Here is a 9826-nt window from a genome sequence, read left to right on the forward strand (position 1 = left end):
TGCCACTATGACACTTATTTTTTTTATTTAATATTGTATTTAGGTACATTAAGAATCATGTTGGGGTTACTTTATCACCACTAGCTACAAAATGTTGCTGCTTTTATAACATCTTTGTTTTATTGTTCGAGTATTTTTAGCCGTTTTTTTATTTCTCTAGATTCATAACCTTATTTTTGTTTTCGTTTCTAAATTTCATATTGAATGCGAATATATGAGAGTGTAGTTTCGTTTTGATGAGAATTAATGGCCACAAAACACATATTTGAAGTCACTACATCCCCTACAAAATCGGGCAAATATTTGTGGAGAATTTTTTGAAAATTTTTCAATCGAAGATTAGGCCCATTTTCGCAAGATAACTAGAAAATGGCGTTATGATCAAGTCTTCCTTAAGGCTTTACCCCGTTCGAAGCAGTTTAGATTCTGAAAATGATATTTTACTATTTTTAAAGGTGAATTTTGCACTTTTAGATCTTAGGATAATTATACATTCACATGTGAATTGTTGTGCCGGTTTAAGTACCTCTATAACAGTTGTTTTTATATAATATTGTATTTAGGTACATTGAGAATCATGTTGGGGTTACTATCTCACCACTAGCTACAAAACGTTGCTGCATTTATAACATCTTTGTTTTATTGATCGAGTATTTTTAGCCTTTTTTATTTCTCTAGATTCATAACCTTATATTATTTTTGTTTCTAAATTTCATATTAAATTCGAATATATGAGTGTGTAGTTTCATTTTGATGAGAATTAATAGCCGCAAAACATATATTTGAAGTCACTACATTCCCCACAAAATCGAGAAAATTTTGTGGAGAATTTTCCCAAAAAAATTTCAATTGCAGATTAGGCTCATTTTTGCAAGATAACAAGAAAACGGCATTACGAGCACGACTTCCTTAAGGCTTTACCCCGTTCGAAGCAGTTTAGATTCCGAAAATGACATTTTACTATTTTTAAAGTTGAATTTTGCACTTTTAGATCTTAGGATAAGTAATACCTTCACATGTGAACTGTTGTTTGACACTTGTTTTTTTATTTAATATGTATTTAGGTACATTGAGAATCATGTTGGGGTTACTATCTCACCACTAGCTACAAAACGTTGCTCCTTTTATAACGTCTTTGTTTTACTGTTCGGGTATTTTTAGCCGCTTTTTTATTTCTCTAGATTCATAACCTTATGTTGTTTTTGTTACTAAATTTCATATCGAATGCCAATATATGAGAGTGTAGTTTCATTTTGATGAGAATTAATGGCCGAAAAACATATAATAGAAGTCACTACATTCCCCACCAAATCGGGCAAAATTTTGTGGAAATTTTTTCGAAAAATTTTTCAATTGCACTCTAGGCCCATTTTCGCAAGATAACAAGAAAACGGCGTTACGAGCAAGACTTCCTTAAGGCTTTACACCATTCGAAGCAGTTTAGATCCCAAAAATGACATTTTACTTTTTTTAAAGGTGAATTTTGCACTTTTAGATCTTAGGATAAGTAATACCTTCACATGTGAATTGTTGTGCCTCTTTAAATACCACTATGACACTTGTTATATTTTAATATTGTATTTAGGTACATTGAGAATCATGTTGGAGTTACTTTCTCACCACTAGCTACAAAATGTTGCTGCTTTTATAATATCTTTGTTTTATTGTTCGAGTATTTTTAGCCATTTTTTTTATTTCTCTAGATTCATAACCTTATTTTTGTTTTCGTTTCTAAATTTCATATTGAATGCGAATATATGAGAGTGTAGTTTTGTTTTAATGAGAATTAATGGTCACAAAACACATATTTGAAATCACTATATCCCCTACAAAAATCGGGCAAATATTTGTGGAGAATTTTTTGAAAATATTTCAATTGAAAATTAGGCCCATTTTCTCAAAATAACTAGAAAATGGCGTTACGAGTAAGACTTCCTTAAGGCTTTACACCGTTCGGAGCAGTTTAGATTTCGAAAATGACATTTTACTATTTGAAAGGTGAATTTTGCACTTTTAGATCATAGGATAAGTGATACATTCACATATGAATTGTTGTACCAGTTTAAATACTACTATGACACTTGTTTTTTATTTAATATTGTATTTAGGTACATTGAGAATCATGTTAGAGTTACTATCTCACCACTAGCTTCAAAACGTTGCTATTTTGATAACGTCTTTGTTTTATTGTTCGAGTATTTTTAGCCGTTTTTTTATTTCTCTAGATTCATAACCTTATTTTTGTTTTTGTTTCTAAATTTCATATTGAATGTGAATATAAGAGAGTTTAGTTTCGTTTTGATGAGAATTAATATCCGCAAAACACATATTTGAAGTCACTACATTCTCCACAAAATCGGGCAAAATTTTGTGAAGAATTTTTCGAAACAGATGAGGCACATTTTGGCAAGATAACTAGAAAACGGCTTTACGAGCAAGACTACCTTAAGGCTTTTCCCCGTTCAAAGCAGTTTAAATTCCGATAATGACATTTTACTATTTTTAAAGGTGAATTTTGCACTTTTATATCTTAGAATAACTAATACCTTCACATGTGAATTGTTGTGCATGTTTAAATACCACTATGACACTAGTTTATATTTAATATTGTATCTAGGTAAATTGAGAATCATGTTGGGGTTACTATCTCACCACTAGCCACAAAACGTTGCTGCTTTTATAACGTCTTTGTTTTATTGTTCGAATATTTTTAGCGCTTTTTTATTTCTCTAGATTCATAACTTTTTTTTGTTTTTGTTTCTAAATTTCATATTGAATGCGAATATATGAGAGTGTGGTTTCGTTTTGATGAGAATTAATGGCCGCAAAACATATATTTGAAGTCACTACATTCCCCACAAAATCAGACAAAATTTTGTGAAGAATTTTCCGAAAAATTTTTAATTGCAGATTAGGCTCATTTTCGCAAGAAAACTAGAAAACGGCGTTACGAGCAAAACTTCCTTAAGGCACTACCCCATTCAAAGCAGTTTAGATTCCGAAAATGACATTTTACTATTTTTAAAGGTAAATTTTGCACTTTTAGATCTTAGGATAAGTAATACCTTCACATGTGAATGGTTGTGCCGGTTTAAATACCACTATGACACTTGTTATTTATTTAATATTGATTTTAGGTACATTGAGAATAATGTTGGGGTTACTATCTCACCAATAGCTTCAAAACGTTGCTGCTTTTATAACGTCTTTTGTTTTATTGTTCGTGTATTTTTAGCCGCTTTTTTCATTTCTTTAGATTCATAACCTAATTTTTATTTTTGTTTCTAAATTTCATATTGAATGCGAATATATGAGAGTGTAGTTTCATTTTGATGATAATTAATGGTCTTAAAACACATATTTGAAATCACTACATTCTCCACAAAATCGAGCAAAATTTTGTGGATAATTTTTCGAAAATTTTTTAATGGCAAATTAGTCCCATTTTCGCAAGATAACTAGAAAACGGCGTTACGAGCAAGTCTTCGTTAAGGCTTTAAGTTGTTCGAAGCAGTTTAGATACCGAAAATGATATTTTACTATTTTTAAAGGTGAATTTTGAACTTTTAGATCTTAGGATAACTAATACCTTCACATGTGAATTGTTGTGCCTGTTTAAATACCACTACGACACTTGTCTTTATTTAATACTATATTTAGGTACATTAAGAATCATGTTGGGGTTACTATCTCACCACTAGCTACAAAACGTTGCTGCTTTTATAACGTCTTTGTTTTACTGTTTGAGTATTTTTAGCCGCTTCTTTATTTCTCTTGATTCATAACCTTATATTGTTTTCGTTTCTAAATTTCATATTGAATGCGAATATATGAGAGTAGTTTCGTTTTAATGAGAATTAATGGCCACAATATATATATTTGAAGTCACTACATTCCCCACAAAATAGGGCAACATTTTGTAGAAAATTTTGCGAAAATTTTTTCTATTGCAGTCTAGGCCCATTTTCGCAAGAGAACTAGAAAACGGCTTTACGTGCAAGACTACCTTAAGGCTTTTCCCCGTTCGAAGCAGTTTAAATTCCGATAATGACATTGTACTATTTTTAAAGGTGAATTTTGCAATTTTAGATCTTAGGATAACTAATACCATCACATGTGAATTGTTATGCCTGTTTAAATACCTCTATGGCACTTGTTTTTATTTAATATTGTATTTAGGTACATTGAGAATCATGTTGGGGTTACTATCTCACCACTAACTACAAAACGTTGCTGCTTTTTTAGTATTTTTAGCCGCTTTTTTATTTCTCTATATTCAAAACTTTATTTTTGTTTTTGTTTCTAAATTTTATATAGAATGCGAATATATGAGAGTGTAGTTTCGTTTCAATGAGAATTAATGGCTGCAAAACACATATATGAATTCACTACATTCCTCACAAAATCGGGAAAATTTTGTGGAGAATTTTCGGAAAAATTTTCAATTGCAGATTAGGCCCATTTTCGCAAGATAACTAGAAAACGGCGTTACGAGAAAGATTTCCTTAAGGCTTTACCCCGTTCGAAGCAGTTTAGATTCCGAAAATGACATTTTATTATTTTTTAAAGGTGAATTTTGCACTTTTAGATCTTAGGATAAGTAATACCTTCACATGTGAACTGTTGTCCCTGTTTAAATACCACTATGACACTTATTTTTTTATTTAATATTGTTTTTAGGTACATTGAGAATCATGTTGGGGTTACTATCTCACCAATAGCTTCAAAACATTGCTGCCTTTTATAACGTCTTTTGTTTTATTATTCGTGTATTTTTAGCCGCTTTTTCATTTCTCTAGATTCATCACCTAATTTTTGTTTTTTTTTTAAATTTCATATTGAATGTGAATATATGAGAGTTTTGTTTCGTTTTGATGATAATTAATGGCCTTAAAACACATATTTGAAGTCACTACATTCCCCACAAAATCGAGCAAAATTTTGTGGATAATTTTTCGAAAATTTTTCAATGACAGATTAGTCCCATTTTCGCAAGATAACTAGAAAACGGCATTACGAGCAAGACTTCGTTATGGCTTTACGTCGCTCGAAGCAGTTTAGATTCCAAAAATGACATTTTACTATTTTTAAAGGTGAATTTTGCAATTTTAGATCTTAGGATAACTAATACCTTAACATGTGAATTGTTGTGACTGTTTAAATACCACTATGACACTTGTTTTTATTTAATACTATATTTAGGTACATTAAGAATCATGTTGGGGTTACTATCTCACCACTAGCTACAAAACGTTGCTGCTTTTATAACGTCTTCGTTTTTCTGTTCGAGTATTTTTAGCCGCTTTTTTATTTCTCTAGATTCATAATCTTATTTTTGTTCTTGTTTCAAAATTTCATATTGAATCCGAATATATGAGAATGTATTTTCATCTTGATGGGAATTAATGGCCGCAAAACACTTATATGAAGTCACTACATTTCCCACAAAATCGGGTAAAATTTTGTGAAAAATTTTTCGAAATATTTTCAGTTGCAGATTAGGCCCATTTTTGAAAGATAACTAGAAAATGGCGTTACGAGCAAGACTTCCTTAAGGCTACCCCGTTCGAAGCAGTTTACATTCAGAAAATGACATTTTACTATTTTTAAAGGTGAATTTTGGACTTTTAGATCTTAGGATAAGTAATACATTCACATGTGAATTGTTGCGCCTGTTTAAATACCACTATGACACTTGATTTTATTTAATAATTTATTTAGGTACATTAAGAATCATGTTGGGGTTACTATCTCACTACTAGCTACAAAACTTGCTGCTTTTATAACGTCTTGGTTTTATTGTTCGAGTATTTTTAGCCGCTTTTTTATTTCTCTAGATTCATAACCTTATATTTTTTTCGTTTCTAAATATTATATTGAATGCGAATATATGAGAGTAGTTTCGTTTTGATGAGAATTAATGGCCGCAAAACATATAATTGAAGTCACTACATTCTCCACAAAATCGGCAAAATTTTGTGGAAAATTTTCCGAAAAAATTTTCAATTGCAGTCTCGGCCCATTTTCGCAAGATAACTAGAAAACAGCTTATCTAGCAAGACTACCTTAAGACTTTTCCCTGTTTGAAGCAGTTTAAATTCTGATAATGACATTTTACTATTTTTAAAGGTGAATTTTGCACTTTTAGATCTTAGAATAAGTAATACCTTCACATGTGAATTGTTGTGCCTGTTTAAATACCTCTATGACACTTGTTTTTATTTAATATTGTATTTAGGTACATTGAAAATCATGTTGGGTTTATTATCTCACCACTAGCTACAAAACGTTGCTGCTTTTATAACGTCTTTGTTTTACTTTTTGAGTATTTTTAGCCGTTTTTTTATTTCTCAAGATTCATAACCTTATTTTTGTTTTTGTTTCTTAATTTTATATTGAATGCGAATATATGAGAGTGTAGTTTCATATTGATGAGAATTAATGGCCGCAAAACATATATATGAAGTCACTACATTCCCCACAAAATCGGAAAAATTTTGTGGAGAATTTTCCGAAAAATTTTCAATTGCAGATTAGGCCAATTTTTGCAAGATAACTAGAAAACGGCGTTACGAGCAACACTTCCTTAAGGTTTTACCCCGTTCGAATCAGTTTAGATTCCGAAAATGACATTTTACTATTTTTAAAGGTGAATTTTGCACTTTTAGATCTTAGAATAAGTAATACCTTCACATGTGAACTGTTGTGCCTGTTTAAATACCACTATGACACTTGTTTTTTATTTAATATGTATTTAGGTACATTGAGAATTATGTTGAGGTTACTATCTCACCGCCAGCTACAAAACGTTGCTGCTTTTATAACGTCTTTGTTTTACTATTCGAGTATTTTTAGCCGCTTTTTTATTTCTCTAGATTCTTAACCTTATTTTTGTTTTTGTTTCTAAATTTCATATTGAATGCGAATATATGAGAGTGTAGTTTCGTTTTGATGAGAATTAATGGCCGCAAAACACATATAAAGTCACTAAATTCCCCACAAAATCGGGCAAAATTTTGGGGAGAATTTTCCGAAAAATTTTCAATTGCAGATTAGGCCCATTTTTGCAAGATAACTAGAAAACGGCGTTACGAGCAAGTCTTCCTTAAGGCTTTAGCCCGTTCGAAGCAGTTTACATTCCGAAAATGCCATTTTACCATTTTTAAAGGTGAATTTTGCACTTTTAGATCTTAGGATATGTAATTACTTCACATGTGAATTGTTGTGCATATTTAAATACCACTATGACACTTGTTTATATTTAATATTGTATCTTGGTACATTAAGAATCATGTTAGGGTTACTATCTCACCACTAGCTACAAAACGTTGCTGCTTTTATAACGTCTTTGTTTTATTGTTCGAATATTTTTAGCGCTTTTTTATTTCTCTAGATTCATAATTTTTTTTGTTTCTAAATTTCATATTGAATGCGAATATATGAGAGTTTAGTTTCGTTTTGATGAGAATTAATGGCCGCAAAACACATATTTGAAGTCACTACATTCCCCACAAAATCAGACAAAATTTTGTGGAGAATTTTCCGAAAAATTTTCGATTGCAGATTAGGCCTATTTTCGCAAGAAAACTTGAAAACAACGTTACAAGCAAAACTTCCTTAAGGCATTACCCCGTTCGAAGCAGTTTAGATTCCGAAAATGACATTTTATTATTTTTAACGGTAAATTTTGCTCTTTTAGATCTTAGGATAAGTAATACCATCACATGTGAATGGTTGTGCCTATTTAAATACCACTATGACACTTGTTTTTTTATTTAATATTGTTTTTAGGTACATTGAGAATCATGTTGGGGTTACTATCTCACCAATAGATTCAAAACGTTGCTGCTTTTATAACGTCTTTTGTTTTATTGTTCGTTTATTTTTAGCCGCTTTTTTCATTTCTCTAGATTCATAACCTAACTTTTGTTTTTGTTTCTAAATTTTATATTGAATGCGAATATATGATAGTGTAGTTTCGTTTTGATGATAATTAATGGCCTTAAAACACATATTTGAAGTCACTACATTCACCACAAAATCGAGCAAAATTTTGTGGATAATTTTTCGAAAATTTTTCAATGGCAGATTAGTCCCATTTTCACAAGATAACTAGAAAACGGCGTTACGAGCAAGACTTCGTTAAGGCTTTACGTCGTTCGAAGCACTTTAGATTCTGAAAATGACATTTTACTATTTTTAAAAGTGAATTTTGCACTTTTAGATCTTAGGATAACTAATACATTCACATGTGAATTGTTGTGCCTGTTTAAATACCACTATAACACTTGTTTTTTTTAATACTATATTTAGGTACATTAAGAATCATGTTGGGGTTACTATCTCACCACTAGCTACAAAACGTTGCTGCTTTTATAACGTCTTTGTTTTATTGTTCGAGTATTTTTAGCCGCTTTTTTATTTCTGTAGATTCATAACCTTATATTATTTTCGTTTCTAAATTTCATATTGAATGTGAATATATGATAGTAGTTTCGTTTTTATGAGAATTAATGGCCGCAAAACACATATTTGAAGTCAATACATTCCCCACAAAATAGGGCAAAATTTTCCTGAAAAATTTTCAATTGCAGTCTAGGCCCATTTTCGCAAGATAACTAGAAAACAGCGATTATAGCAAGACTTCCTTAAGGCTTTCCCCTGTTCGAAGCAGTTTAGATTCCGAAAATGAAATTTTACTATTTTTAAAGGTGAATTTTGCACTTTTCGATCTTAGGATAAGTAATAACTCCACATTTGAATTGTTGTGCCTGTTTAAATACCACTATGACACTTATTTATATTTAATATATTATCTCGGTACATTGAGAATCATGTTGGGGTTACTATCTCACCACTAGCTACAAAACGTTGCTGCTTTTATAACGTCTTTGTTTTATTGTTCTAATATTTTTAGCCTCTTTATTATTTCCCTAGATTCATAACCTTATTTTTGTCTTTGTTTCTAAATTTCATATTGAATGCGAATATAAGAGAGTGTAGTTTCGTTTTGATGAGAATTATTGGCCGCAAAACACATATTTGAAGTCATAACATTTCCCACAAAATCGGGCAAAATTTTGTGAAGAATTTTCCTAAAAATTTTCAAACGAAGATTAGGTCCATTTTCGCAAGAAAACTAGAAAACGGCGTTACGAGCAACACTTCCTTAAGGCTTTACCCCTTTCGAAACAGTTTAGATTCCGAAAATGACATTTTACTATTTTTAAAGGTAAATTTTGTACTTTTAGATCTTAGGATAAGTAATATCTTCACATGTGAATTGTTGTGCCTGTTTAAATATCACTATGTCACTTGTTTTTAATTAATATTGTATTTAGGTACATTGAAAATCATGTTGGGGTTACTATCTCACCACTAGCTTCAAAACATTGCTTCATTTATAACGTCTTTGTTTTATTGTTCGAGTATTTTTATCCGCTTTTTTATTTCTCTAGATTCATAACCTTATTTTTGTGTTTGTTTCTAAATTTCATATTGAATGCGAATATATGAGAGTGTAGTTTCGTTTTGATGAGAATTAATGGCCGCAAAACACATATTTGAAGTCACTACATTCCCAAAAAAACGGATAAAATTTTGTGTAGAATTTTTCCGAAAAAATTTCAATTGCAGATTAGGCCCATTTTCGCAAGAAAACTAGAAAACGGTGTTACGAGCAAGACTTTCTTAAGGATTTACCCCGTTCGAAGCAGTTTAGATTTCGAAAATGGCATTTTACAATTTTTAAAGGTCAATTTTGCACTTTTAGATCTTATGATAAGTAATACCTTCACATGTGAATTGTTTTGCCTATTTAAATACC

This window comes from Rutidosis leptorrhynchoides, chromosome 9 (genome assembly GCF_046630445.1).
Source record: "Rutidosis leptorrhynchoides isolate AG116_Rl617_1_P2 chromosome 9, CSIRO_AGI_Rlap_v1, whole genome shotgun sequence".
Classification (NCBI taxonomy): Eukaryota; Viridiplantae; Streptophyta; class Magnoliopsida; order Asterales; family Asteraceae; genus Rutidosis; species Rutidosis leptorrhynchoides.